The sequence below is a fragment of the Lynx rufus genome, unplaced genomic scaffold, assembly GCF_022079265.1.
Source record: "Lynx rufus isolate CCGP_SWC_20201006 ecotype Redwood Valley unplaced genomic scaffold, mLynRuf1.p SCAF_7, whole genome shotgun sequence".
In the NCBI taxonomy this organism is placed as follows: domain Eukaryota; kingdom Metazoa; phylum Chordata; class Mammalia; order Carnivora; family Felidae; genus Lynx; species Lynx rufus.
Window position 1 is genome coordinate 61,407,645 of NW_025814889.1, and position 14,305 is coordinate 61,421,949.

Sequence of the window (14,305 nt, forward strand, 5' to 3'; positions counted from 1 at the left end):
TATTCCTTCCTCTTCTGTTTTTGGAATAGCTTAAGAAGGATAGGTATTAATTCTTTAAATGTTTGGTGGAATTCACCTGTGAAGCTAACTGGTCCTAAGCTTTTGTTTTTTCGTGGTTTTTTGATTACTGATTCAATTTCATTATTAGTAGCCAATCGGTCTGTTCATATATTCGTTCTGTTTTAAAATTTATTATTATTATTATTATTATTAATGTTTATTTACTTCTGATAGAGAGAGAGAGAGAGGGAGAGAGAGAGGTGTGAGCGGGGAAGGGGCAGAGAGAGAGGGAGACACAGAATCCAAAGCATGCTCCAGGCTCTGAGCTGTCAGCACAGAGCCTGACACGGGTCTTGAACTCATGGACCACAAGATCATGACCTGAGCCAAAGTCAGATGCTTAACTGACTGAGCCACCCAGGCACCCATATATTCTTTGCTCTTGATTCAATCCTGGAAGACTATGTTTTTAGGAGTTTATCCATTTCTTCTAGGTTGTCCAATTGTTGCCATATGATTTTTTGTAGTATTCTCTTGCAGTCCTTTGTGTTTCTGTGGTGTCAGTTCTTTCACTTTCATTTCTGATTTTATTTCAGTCCCTTCTCTCCCCTTCCCCCCCCCCCCCATGAGTCTAAAGGTGATATCAGTTTTATTTCACTTTTCATAGAACTGGCTCTTAGTTTGTTGGTCTTTTCTATATTTTGGTCTCTGTTTCATTTCCACTCTGATCTTTATTATTTCTTTCCTTCTACTGTGGGCTTTGTTTTTCTTGTTCCTGTGAGTGTAAGTTTAGATTACTTATTTGGAATTTTTTCGTTTCTTGAGGTATACCTTTATGGCTATAAATTTCCCTCTTAGAACTGCTTTTGCTGTGTCTCAAAGAGTTTTGAACCATTTCATTGGTCTCAAGGTATTTTTTGATTTCATCATTCATTTCTTTATTGACCCATTGGTTGTTTAGTGTTATATTGTTTAGCCTCCATGTATTTGTGTTTTTCTTGTAATTGTAATTTATTATAATTGATTTCTGCTTTCATAGTCTTGTGGTTTGAAAAGATGCTTGATAAGGTTTCAGTCTTCTTAAATTTATTGAGACTTGTTTTGTGGCCTGACATGTGATCTATCCTGGAGAATGTTCCATGTGCACTTGAAAAGAATGTGTATTGTTTTTGGATGGGAATGCTCTGCATATATCTGTTTAGTCCATTTCGCCTATTGTGTCTTTCAAAACCACTGTTTCTTTTTCGTTTTTCTGTTTGGATGTGTTCATTGATGTATATTAAGGCCAGTTTTCCCCTTTATGTTTGTTAATGTTTGCTTTTTATATTTTGGTGCTTCTATGTTGGATACATAGATATTTTCAGTTGTTTTATCTTGTTGGATTGATCCCTTTTTTATTATGTAATGACTTTCTTTGTCTCTTATTACAGTTTTTGTTTTAAAGTCTATTTTGTTTGATACAACTGTTGCTACTCCAGCTTTTTTGTTTGTTTGTTTTGTTCCATTTGCATGGAATGTATTTTTCATCCATATGTGTCTTCAGGTCTGAAGTGAGTCTTTTGTAGGCATCATATAGATGGGTGTTGATTTTTTTATCCATTAGGTCACTCTAATGTGTGTTGATTGGACCATTTGAATCATTTACATTTAAAGTAATTGTTGATACATATGTATGTATTGGCATCTGTTAATTGCTTTCTGGTTGTTTTTATAGTTCCATTCTATTCATTTCTTCTTCTCTTGCTCTTTTACCTTGTGATTTGATAACTTTTTTAGTGTTATGCCTGGAGCCCTTTCCCTTTATTTTTGTATATCTATTTTTTTTAAAGCTTATTTTATTTATTTTAAGAAAGAGAGAGAGTGAGCAGGGGAGGGGCTGAGAGGGAGGTAGAGAGAGAATTCTAAGCAGGCCCCATGTCAGTCCAGAGCCCAGCATGGAGCTCAGTCTCAAGAACCATGAGATCATGACCTGAGCTGAAACCAAGAGTTGGATGCTTAGCCAACTGACCCACCCAGCTGCCCCTATTTTTTCTGTATCTATTATAGGTTTTGGTTTGTGACTACCAGGAGGTTCATATATAACATTCTAGCTATACAGCAGTTTATATTAAGTTGATGGTTGCTTAAGTTCAGACATACTCTAAAAGCACTTCGTGGGGCGCCTGGGTGGCGCAGTCGGTTAAGCGTCCGACTTCAGCCAGGTCACGATCTCGCGGTCCGTGAGTTCGAGCCCCGCATCGGGCTCTGGGCTGATGGCTCAGAGCCTGGAGCCTGTTTCCGATTCTGTGTCTCCCTGTCTCTCTGCCCCTCCCTCGTTCATGCTCTGTCTCTCTCTGTCTCAAAAATAAATAAAAAAAAACGTTAAAAAAAAAATTAAAAAAAAAAATAAACGCACTTCGTTTTTACTCCTTCCCTCTACGTTATACATATACGATGTCTTTTTTTCCCCACATCTTCTTATTTTGTATATCCCTTAACTAATTTTTGAAGATGTAATTGATTTTACTACTGTCTTTTAACTTCATACTAGCTTTATAAATGATCTATTACCATTATGATATGTTTATATTTATCAGTGATATTTTTTCTCTTCATAATTTTCTTTTTTCTAGTATGATCTTTTTTCACATAAAGAAGTCTCTTTAACACTTCTTATAAGGCCAGTTTAATAGTCATGAACTACTTTAATTTTGGGGGGGAAACTCTATCTCTCCTTCAGTTCTTAATGATAACCTTTCCAGGTCGAGTATTGTTGGTTGTAGGTTTTTTCTTTTCAGCACTTCGAATACATCGTGCCACTCTTTTCTGGCCTGCAAAGTTTGTACTGAAAAATCAGCTGATAGCCTTGTTGGATTTACCTTGTGCTGAAGTATTTGCTCTTTTCTTGCTGCTTTTAAGATTCCCTCTTTATCTTTAATCTTGGACGTTATTATTGTGTGTCTTGGTGTGGATCTCTTTGGAGTCTATCTTGTCTGGGGCTCTCTATGGTTCCTGGTTTATTTCCTTTTGCAGATTAGGGAAGTTTTCAGCTATTATTTCTTCAATTAAGTTTCCTGTCCCTTTCTCTCTTCTCCTTTTGTCTCATTTCCTATGATGCAAATGTTGGTACACTTGATGTTGTTCCAGAAGTCCCTTAACCTATACCCATTTTTTAAAATTATTTTTTCTTTTTGTTGTTGAGTTGGGTGGTTTCCATTATCCTGTCTTCCAGATTGTTGATCTGTTCTTCTGTATCCCCTGTCTTGTATTGACTCCCTCTAGTGTAGTTTTCATTTCAATTATTACATTCTTCAGCTCTGATTGGTACTTTTTTTTACGTTTTTATTCTCTTTGTTGAAGGTCTCACTGAGTTCATACACTCTCCTCTCTAGTCCAGTTAGCATCTTTATGACCATTACTTTGAACTCTTTGTCAGGTAGATTTCTTACCTCCATTTTGTTTCATTATTTTTATGAGGTTTTGTCCTTTTTGGTTTGGAATTTATTCCTCTGATCCTCATTTTGTCTGATTGTTTCTGTGTATATTGGTCAGTTATATACTGCTCTGGAAAATAGTGACCTTATGTAGAAAACTTTCTATGGGTCCCAGTAAAGCAGTTTCCCTTGATCACCAGAAACAGGCATTCCAGGGGTGTCTCCTGAGTGGGCTGTGTGCCTTCCTCTTTTGACTGGGCCTCGACTACTACAGTTGCTGTGCTGGTAGGTATGGCTGGCCTTCTACAACCTCCCCCCACTTGGAGTTGCTTTAGAGGCTGCCTGCCTCTGAGATGTGGCAAGCTGGCATTTGCTCTGGAGGGGTACCTGCTGGGATGGGCAGGTTAGTAGGATGGGTCTGCAGGGGCACACTTGGGTGGGGTGAGCTGTTTTAGCAAGGAAGATGGAGAGTGTTAGAACTGGCTCTTGCCTGTGTCAGGCCACCTAGGCTGAAGGAAGGCTAGAAAAATAACTCCTACCAGTACTTCTGTTCCGGGGGAAAGTTCCTGTTGACCCTTGCCCCTCTGGCACATGCCCTAAAATTAGTTGGTACATCTCCTTCACCTATATAACCCAGGTGCTCTTCAAACTGCTGCCATTGTGCTTGGTCTTGGATGAGTGATATAGTGCTCTGGCCCTCTAAGACTGATCTTGGTTTCCTATACCTCTTTGGTTCTCTTGGAGTTATACCTGCTGATTTTCAAAGCCAGACATTATGAGACTTGTCTTCCCAGTACAGCTTCCTAGGGCTCGGGATATCCAATGTGGGGCCTGATCTTCTTGCAGTGGGTTTTGTTCCTGACCACTTCTCAGTCCCTCCTGCCCTTCTTGATGTGGCTTTTTCTTTATATCCCTGTGGTCAAGAGCTGTTCTGCTAGTCTTCAGGTCATTTTCAGAATGAGTTGCATTATGTGTACTTTCAGCCTCAGTATGTCTGTGGGTGGAGGTGAGCTCAGGATGCTCCTACTCTGCCATCTTCTCTGTAGTCTCGTTCTGATTTTTTTTTTTTTGAATGGCTGTTGATTTTGATTGGATTATGATAATTTGAATTTTCACTTGTTGATTGCTAAATTTTGTTGTATTATTTCAAATAGTGTATATTGTTCCAGTTCTCATTTATTTGAAATCAGTTGGATTATTTTGAGGTGTATTTTAAAGATTTGTTAGTGTGGGTCCAGAACAAGCATATTGTAGGACAAGTTTAACCCCACTACTAAGGAGATGCCCTCCTGAGGATTCAGCTGAATCTCAATGCATTACAAGGTTTATCCACTCTGACTAGTAGGAACATAAACTGTTGCCAGCTGTGTGTGAGCTCCAGCTGTTGTCCCATCTACTCACTTTTGTTTGTCTTCTCCTAGCCTTCTGTAGTTTTCTGTCACTCGTGTATGGGTTTTACTCATCCCAAGACTTGAGCAGACTTTTTTGAAATTCTTACCCAGTGTAGTTTTCTCACTTCTATGCAACTAGAATTTCTAGTTGCCTTATAAACTTAACTTTTTGCCTTATAAACTTTTAACTCTGTTTCCTTAGCTCAGTTTTGCTTGGGTTCCCCCACTATGTCTTCTAGTTTGTAAACTGACTCCAGGTTGTAAGCAGGGCATTTATAGTGCTTGCTTTGCTTTTTTTGCTTTCTTTCAGGTATTACAATCCTATGCTGCCGGTTGTCGAATATCCAGAACCCACTGTTCCATATATCTTGTTCAGTTTTCTAGTTATGTTAGTTGAAAGTTAAGTCTGGTCCCCATGTCTCCATTTTGATTGGAAGTAGAATGGTATCTCTATACTGTAGTTTAAACTGTTTTTCAACCTTTGTCATACTTTTCCTTTGAAGTAACTATAGTACAGAAGATAATTGATCCTGTAGGAGTGGGTCGCACTCAAGATGTCTGTGCGTAAACTGCTGGTGATAGTTAGGAAATATGTGTTTTATTTTTTCTGGTCATTCTTTTTATCTTTTATTATATTTTATATTTTATAAAGTATTTTATAAAAAGTAGAGTGTCTTCTTGTCCTTAAGTCTTTGTGTAAAATTTACACACTAGGAATATGCACTATATTTTTTGGTAGTTTCCTGTATCTTAGACACGACTTCCCACTCTTAGTAAACGTTGAGAAACAGACATTTCTCATTTCTGTATCCATAATAGATTATTATAATATTTAGAAAACACACACTCATTTTGGTATAATGTGAAGAATTTTAGTCTAAAAGTTTTATGCTGTTTGGTTAATTAGAGATTCCCTAATAGAGAATAGAGTATATAGTTGCAGGGTTTTCTTGCTCATTTTCTGAAATGAGTCTAATCTGATCTTTCTCCAGATCTGTATTCTTTCTGACTAGGTGACAATCCCAGTGCTCTCTATCCTTGGCATTATTCTCCTTTTCACTGTATTGAAACTATAGTTTATAAGATAGCTGCAGTTGCCCTTGGAGGGCTCTAATGCTTTGGCTTTTTAGGATTCATGCATGTGGTAACAAATACCACCAGTAACATCATCTCTAAAGGATGAGGACTATAGATATGTACAATTTAAAATTATTTCTTTTGGAAACTCATCTATTTTTCCATTCTTTCTTTATTTCTTCTGGAAATTATATGTGTTCTTCAAGGTTATGCAAGCTTTGACAAGCTGTGCTTTGCCAGCCTATCCAAGGGAAAAGTCAGCACCTTATATAGAGCCAAAGTAGAGGAGAAAAATCCCCAATTTTTATGTCATTGTGTCGGGAAATGGAAAGCATAGTGGGTATGTGTGCAGATATATGTAAACTTGTAGCTCTGCATGCTGTTGGGTCTATATTGTGTTCTTTTTATGTCTTATAGGGACAATATGATACAGGCCATGGTAAAAAAAGGTTTTTTTTTTATTCACTTTTTAAAATAGGTGGATGTTGGGGCACCTCGGTGGCTCAGTCAATTAAGCATCTGACTCGGCTCAGGTCATGATCTCGTGTTTTGATTTGTGAGTTCGAGCTCCACCCTTGGCTCTCTGCTGTCAGCACAGGGTCCACTTAGGATTCTCCGTCTCCCTCCCTTTCTGCCCCTCCCTGGCTCGCATGCTCTCTGTCTCAAAAATAAATAAATACTAAAATAGGTAGATGTTTTTGTGATGCTGACTGTCAAGATAAAATTTCTATTTTTAGTTAATGTATCTGGTATCTATATGATATTTATATACATAAATGAAATGTTTATGTAGCCTTTGCATTTTACCCTAGACTTTGTTGTGTGCTAGCTTGTGTTTGACTCTGGTTTCATTTGACCTCCTTTTTCTGAGACTTTACCTATTAAATGTACACAGCTTACCTTCTCGTGTTCCAGTGCAACTTTATGTTACTCATCTACTTTTTTCTTTTGCTTGTGTCCTGGACAAGATTTCTCCCTCTATATTTATTCTTTCCTCCTTTGAAAGTCACCTCTTTGGTATACCATTTCACTAGGGTATTATTATACAATTTGATAAATTGAGTAATCCTTATGTATTAATGATACTGCTACTGATAGTAGGGAGTTTGGTATTTAAATTGGTAATTACAGTAGGTTATTAATATTATAATGTTAAGCACTTTGAGTGAGAGTTCATTTTCTTTTATTTAATTTTAAGAGTTTGTAGGCTTTATTTTTTCCTTTTGCATTTATTGCTGTTTTCTTTTTTTTTATATGAAATTTATTGTCAAATTGGTTTCTATACAACACCCAGTGTTCATCCCACTAGGTGCCCTCCTCAATGCCCATCACCCACTTTCCCCTCCCTCCCACCCCCCATCCACCCTCAGTTTATTCTCAGTTTTTAAGAGTCTCTTATGGTTTGGTTCCCTCCCTCTCTAACTTTTTTTTTCCTTTCCTTCCCCTCCCCCATGGTCTTCTGTTAAGTTTCTCAGGGTCCACATAAGAGTGAAAACATATGGTATCTGTCTTTCTCTGTGTGACTTATTTCACTTAGCATAACACTCTCCAGTTCCGTCCACATTGCTACAAAGGCCATATTTCATTCTTTCTCATTGCCATGTAGTATTCCATTGTGTATATAAACCACAATTTCTTTATTCTTTCATCAGTTGATGGACATTTAGGCTCTTTCCATAATTTGGCTATTGTTGAAAGTGCTGCTATAAACATTGGGTACAAGTTTCTGGGTTTTTTTTAGATTCTTACCATGAGGAAAAGATATGTCTTTTTAAAACAAGTTAAGTAGTCTCTTAAAACCATCATGTTCTTGGAGAAAATTGTTTTTCTTGAAACTCAGGCCAGCAGAGGTATGTCTGTATTGTTTCCTTGGTATCTACAAGTCAGGTATTTTCATGGATGTTCTGCTCGTCCCAAAAAGAGAGCCTAAAGCTGAGTTTTTCACTTGGGGAGTGCTTAAATGCTCCACAAATCAGTGACTAGATTTGTTTCATTTTGTGCCCATGTGGTTTCTGTGGGTAGTTTGTTGTTTTAAAAACTTTCAAAGAAGAGCATTTTTTTTTTTCCTGGCAATCATGTGTATCCCATGTAAGTATTTTTCATTATTAATAATCTTGAGAAGAACCAACTCCAGGTCATAATACATTTGGCTAAAATCATAAGGTTTTATCCAGTCATCCCATATGATTTGTGTCTGGTTTGCCAAAATCCATTAATTTGAAATTCCCAAAGGGCAGAGTAATGGTTTCCTCTCCTGTTTCTGTCACCAACCTGATTTTGTAAATTATTTCTATCAATTTTGTGTAAATTAATAGTCTAAGAGAAGTTCATGAGATATATAGATTTAATTTCTTCTAGGCCTATAGGCTGGTTTTACTTTGGGGTGTTTCCACCCCTTCTTTCATACTCTATATAGAAATTTCCCTTTCTGTTTATGACTTGAATTCCAGCTTTCTTATTGTGTTTTGCTTTTCATCTTCTTCCTCATTTAGGCTTAGTGGTTAGAAATCTTGTCTTTAATTGAATTTCAAAGTGGTTGAGTTTTTGTCATTTTCCGTTCTCCTGTCCAGCAGTGAGGGTTTGCTTCTGTAGGTATGCTGCAACCTTTTAATAATGAATTTGGTTTTAAAGCGAAATTGAATTAAATTCTTGAGTTATTTCAGAAAGTTGTAACATCATGCTATTTATATTTCTGGCCACAGTGAGGGTTTTCATGAAAATGAAGTTTTGTAGTGAAGTTTTTCAAAGTGAAGCTTTTGTGTCTCAGCTTATAGGCATGAAAGGTGTCTTTAGTATTTGGCTAGCCCAGAATTACAATGTTAAATAGTCCACATAAATTTTTTAGTTATTAAGTGAATACTATTTATAATTAGGAGGTAAACAGAAAGAAAACCTGAAGAACCCCTTCTCTGAATTTTCTGATTTAACAGAGGACGAAACTGAAATCTAGATAGATTCCGTGACTGAGATAATCTGCAAATTAATGGAAGCATTAGGTCTAAGCACCTAGAGCCCTGACCCCACATCCAGTGCTCTTTCCACTCCCTTGGAATCTCTTACTATCTTATCCCTAATAAAATAACAATTTAGTGTAAAATGTGATAACATTCTGGTTTTAAAATACTCTAATACATTTTATTTTTGTGATATAAGTTTGAGTGATGAAAGCTTACAAATTCATACCACATTTTCCTCTTGTCCTATAAAAACAGTATTGTCTTTGAGGTTATCATTTGGTTTAAGCCTATTCTTCATTGTATTAAAGTAATTTTTAAAATTTTCCAAAGCTATGAAAACATGCAAATAAGAACTTCCTATTTAGCATTTATTGATAGCCTATTTAGCATTATTTCTTTCCTGTCTTTCTAACTGAACCTATTTTCTTCAGGCATCTAACCCTTCTTCACATGAGTCAGAAAAAGGGGTCTTCTTTCCTCGATCCAGGATTGAGAGTCTAAGTGAAACATGGAAATTCCCTTTCTTTGCTAGTGACAGGTTCAAAGATGGGCAGATCACAATCTCAGAAATATCTTGATCACTTTGTTTCCAGCCTGTTGGTAAAGCTCCACACAGGCACTCAGCCAGGGGAGTTTACAGAGAGTTCCTGAAGCTTTGACTTGTAGTGCTTACAGCCTGCTGTATCTGTGTGCTTCCTCTTATATTTGACAATCGTTATACATTTCCTTATTGTTTAAGCTTGTTTGCTTTTGGAATTTCTGTTACTTCTGGATAAAAAGTATGCTATCTGATGCATCTCCTAATACTTTATTTTACACTGTGAAGATGATTCAGTAAGAGATTTTGGCTACTAAATTGATGTGAATTCAAGGAATAGGGGAGACTTTCAATAGATTTGAAACTAGAAGAATCTCTGAAGAGATTTGTGACTGAGAGAATTATAAAATCAGGGCTCTGTAGGCATCATAACCCATTGTGGTTTACCTTTCATCTTTTAGCTCCACTGAACTTTTCCTTTTAAACCACTGACTCCCTAAATCCAGTAGTTTCTGTTCATTCCTTATCTTCTTTGACCTCTATTATGCCTGTTTCTATTCTTGTACAGTTTTTCCTTATTATTTCTAGGGCATCATTCTTTCTTTGTATATTCATGATCATCTCTTTTAAATTTCTTTTACTAACTTACTTTATTCGACCTATCCCTTGAGTAGTAATGGTTTTCTATGTTGTTGTTGTTGTTGTTGTTGTTGTTTTTGGCCTAATTAAAAAAAAACCCCTTTTATTGTTTAGAATAATTTTAGATTTATAAAAAATTGTGAACTCAGTACAGAGAGTTCTTATATACCCCACTCACAGTTTTTCCTATTATTGATATATTTGTATGGTACATTTGTTAAAATTAATGAACCAATGTTTATACACAATTACTAATTAAAGTACATGACTTTTTTCAGATTTCCATAGTTTTTATCTACCTTCTTTTCTCTATTCCAGATTCCCATAAAGCGGGATATCGTATTACATTTAGTTGTTATGTATACTTAGGTTCTTCTTGGCTGTGATGATTTTTTAAACTTAACTTGCTTTTGATGACCTTGACAGTTTTGAGTAGTACTGGTCTGGTGTTTTATACATTGCCCTTCAATCACTTGAGGTTGGTCTGATGTTTTACTCACATTTGGAATGAAGTTATAGGTTTTTGGGAGGAGACCATGTATGTAAAATGTCATTTGATCATGTCATATCAAGGGTACATACTATCAACATGACTTAATCATTGCTAATGTTGACTTGAATCATTTGGCTGAGATGGTTTTTGTCAGGCTTCTCTGCTTTACATTTCTTCTTTCCCCTCCTTTCCATATGTATTCTTTGGAATGAAGTCGGTGTGTTCAGGCCATACTTAAGGAGTGGGGAGTTCCTCCTTCTTGAAGATAGAGTATCTGTATAAATTAATTGGAATTTTTCTGCATGGAAAATTTTTCCTTCCTTCCTTCCTTCCTTCCTTCCTTCCTTCCTTCCTTCCTCCCTCCCTCCCTTCCTTCCTCCCTCCCTCCCTCCTTCCTTTTGTCATTTATATCAATATGGACTTGTGGATATTTATTTTCTACTTTATTTGGCCTAATTTTTTAATTACTGTATTTATATTGATGCTTTCTAAATATGTTTATCTTGGCAATTCTCACTTCTGTTTTAGAAAGAGCTCTTTCTAGTTAACTCCCTATTGGACTGTATTCCACTGGCTTTTGTTTTTGTTTTTGTTTTTGTTTTTGTTTTGAAACTTTAAATGTGACCATATTGCCTAGACTCATACTAATCATTTTATACCTCATCTTTTTCATTTTATGCCTCATTGTCCTACCTAAACTTTCTTTTCTACCTGCTTTCTCAAGCTAGAAACCAGTGGAATCTTTTAGTTTTCCTTTCCCTTTTACAACCCCCATTAGTAGCTCTTATTTGGATTATATTTATGTCTTTCATTTCCCTAAAACTAACCTATTACTTCCACATTGCTTCATAGACCTTTTTCTAACATACATGTCACTTATTCAGAATACTTACATCCCTTCTCAGAATCCTTCAGTGAGTTCTGTCTCTTGACTCTAATTTAACTCTGATTTTAGGCAAATTACTTGGTCTTTCTCTCAACAAAGCCTAAGTTTTCTTTTTTAGAAAGTGTAGATAGATAATGATAGACATCTTCTGAGGATTAAAAGTGGTAGCATATCTAAAGAGTTTAGGTATGTGTCTGATACAAAGTAGTACACTGTACAAGATAGTTATTTTTATTGTTTTATAGCTCCAACTCCTTAGAATGACCTTTCACAATTTGGCTCCTACCTACTTATCCAGCAGCTTCATTTGTAGATATTCTTCTGCCATGGGCACCTTGTCATTCAACAGTTTCATATTACTCATATTTTGGGTTTGCCATACTATGTGCTTTTTATACCTGTCCTTTCTCACATGTTCCTTTGTCAGAAGTGTTTTTATCTTTCTTGACTAACAGGAAAAAGTGGCTTTTGCATATCTCAATATTCAACTTAAATATTCCCACCATGCAGAGTTAATCATCACCTTTTCCTATTCCTGTCACTATACCATGTGTATAGATATCTAACGTATACTATATATATGTTTGCAAGTTTGTCTCTGTTAAATTGTGACCTCCAAGGGGAAAGGAGTAAACTTAATTTGTCATTACATTGCCAGCATTTAATATCACTCAGTTAAATTTGTTACATAGACTGCCTTGCAAGTGCTGAAATCATGTCTAAGTATCCTTTACTAATGGTCAGCAGGCTTCTACTTGAACCCACCCTGTAGTGGCACATTTATAATTGGAGAGGTGGTGATTACTTTTAGCCGGGTCTAAATTTTAGAATTTTAATTTTATGTAGATTTTAAATCTCTTTGCTTTTGGCTTTCATTTGTCTGTTCTCTGGAGCCATCATTAGTCTGCGCATTCAACATTGTGCAAATATTTGAGCACCAAATATGTTTTAAGTACGTTTCAAAAATCTCTTGGTTAGAAATGAAATAAACCTGAAACACTCCAGCCTAAGAAAAACAAGTTTGACATTGATATTCTCCAGACTTTTTTGATTATTTACCTCTATCAGGTATCAGGTATACGTCCAATATTGGTGTGTTTATCTACTCATTGTGTGTGTGTGTATGCATGTGTGTATGACTATAGTCATACGTACATTATAAAACAGACACAAATATAGTACTTCGCCAAAGATAATATAAAATACGTGTATTTTATTTTAGATGGAGTATTTCTTCTCACATTCTGATGGATCGTCTTGCTTGTCTCCTGCTCCTCCTCAGGGTGGTATGTGCACACCATCTTAAAGACGTCTGATCTACGTAATCAGACTCTGTTATGGGTAGGGTTGGAGCTGGTCTTTGGGATGACTGAAAAGATTGATATGCCTTCAGGAGATTTGCTTTGTTTTTCTTCTTAATTGCTTCACTCTTTCAGACCAGCTTCTCTCTGGGGCTAGGGCCATGGTTGCTAGTTTTGGGCTTGAGCCTTTACAGCTTTCATTTGTTTATTGAACAGATTCCGAATGGAGAATGTAGTCTGTGCCAGGCACTATTCAAGGTATTGAAGATACAGCAATGAGTATTAAAAAGAAGTATATTTAAGTGATAAGTGCTATGTAGAGAATTAAAGTAAGATGATGTGACAGTGATTAAGTGACTGCTTAAGAAAGCCTTTGTCCAGAGGGAATGTTAAAGCTGAGATCTGAATCAAAAGAAATAACTAGCTCTGTAAATATCATGAAGAAGAGCATTCCAGGGAATAGCTTAGGCAAAATTTTTAAAGTGGGACTGAACGTGCATGCTGAGGAAGTAAGATAAGGTGGTGGAGTTCATAACTTAGTAGATAAAGAGAGTTTTGTGAACAGAAAGGGAAGGGACTTTCTCCCTTCTATATCTAGTTGGAAACATCCCAAGGAAAGATTGATTGATTGAGCTATAGTTTCCTATCCTTAGGACTAATTATTAATTGTGTTATTTTATTTAGTTCAGTTTGAGCAAATTGCCCACCGTTATGGCTAGGAGAAGCTTGGAGGGAAGGGTGTTGGGTTGGCAAAATTAAGAGATGCCACTTACTATGTGTGCCTTATAGTACAAGGGGTTTTCATTTTGTTATCTAAGAGTTCTGTTTTAATACATTTGAAGATAGCTATTGTTTCTTTGTTGACTTTTTATGAAGGCTAAACTTTTGTAGTTTTTTTCAATATCTCTTCATTCTTCTCTGAAATAAGTCTTTAACAACATGTATTATTTCAACAGTACATGGTAGTGGTGAGGGTGAAAGGTGGAAAGAGAAAATGAAAGTCTCAGTTCATTCTTCGAATATATCCATTCTACTCCCTGAACAGCCAGCCATTCATGTGTAAAGGATACATGTAATGTGATGATTCTCTGTACTTTATTTTCTAAGACAGGGAAATTGACCAGTGTATTTTAGGAAGCATTTTTTAAGTTAAAACAAAAAGAGTTTTCAGATGTCTCTGCGTAACGGAGAAAACTTTAACTCATATTGTTTCATCTTCCAAATATTTTGAGTGATAGTTTTGCCTATTGTTTTTTGGTAGTATTAAAAACTTTGATCCAATATGACGGTTGCAGCTGCATGGTTTGCATTTTGAATAGTGGTGGGTGGACATAACATTGATTCATTGGTGGTATTTACCATTATGGGAAAAACTGGATACCAGATTTTGATGTTTCTGAAATGTGGAGTTTGTAGCATATCAGCACTATGTGATGTTTTGTAACAATCTTAATTTATTTTATTTTATTTATTTATTTTAAGAGAGACAGAGAGAGCATGAGTGGGAGAGGGGAAGAGAGAGGGAGAGAGGGAGAATCCCAAGCAGGCTTCACGTGGTTGGTGCGTAGAGTCCTATGTAGGGCTCAAACTCATGAAACTGTGAAATTGTG

General features: G+C 36.2%; 1 protein-coding gene across 4 annotated transcripts in view; it reads left to right on the forward strand.

Annotated features, from left to right (window-relative positions):
* The window catches only part of CCDC91 (coiled-coil domain containing 91), a 351,169-nt gene that overhangs the window by 37,675 nt on the left and 299,189 nt on the right, over positions 1–14,305 (forward strand). Inside the window, exon 1 of one of the 4 annotated variants that reach the window (XM_047065634.1) lies at positions 12,615–12,680. The exons of 2 other annotated variants lie outside the window; for them this stretch is intronic. The gene's annotated coding sequence lies outside the window, so the exon portion shown is untranslated. Of the gene's footprint in view, positions 1–12,614; positions 12,681–14,305 lie in introns of those variants that run through there. One more of the 4 variants, XM_047065635.1, reaches the window with a different exon arrangement.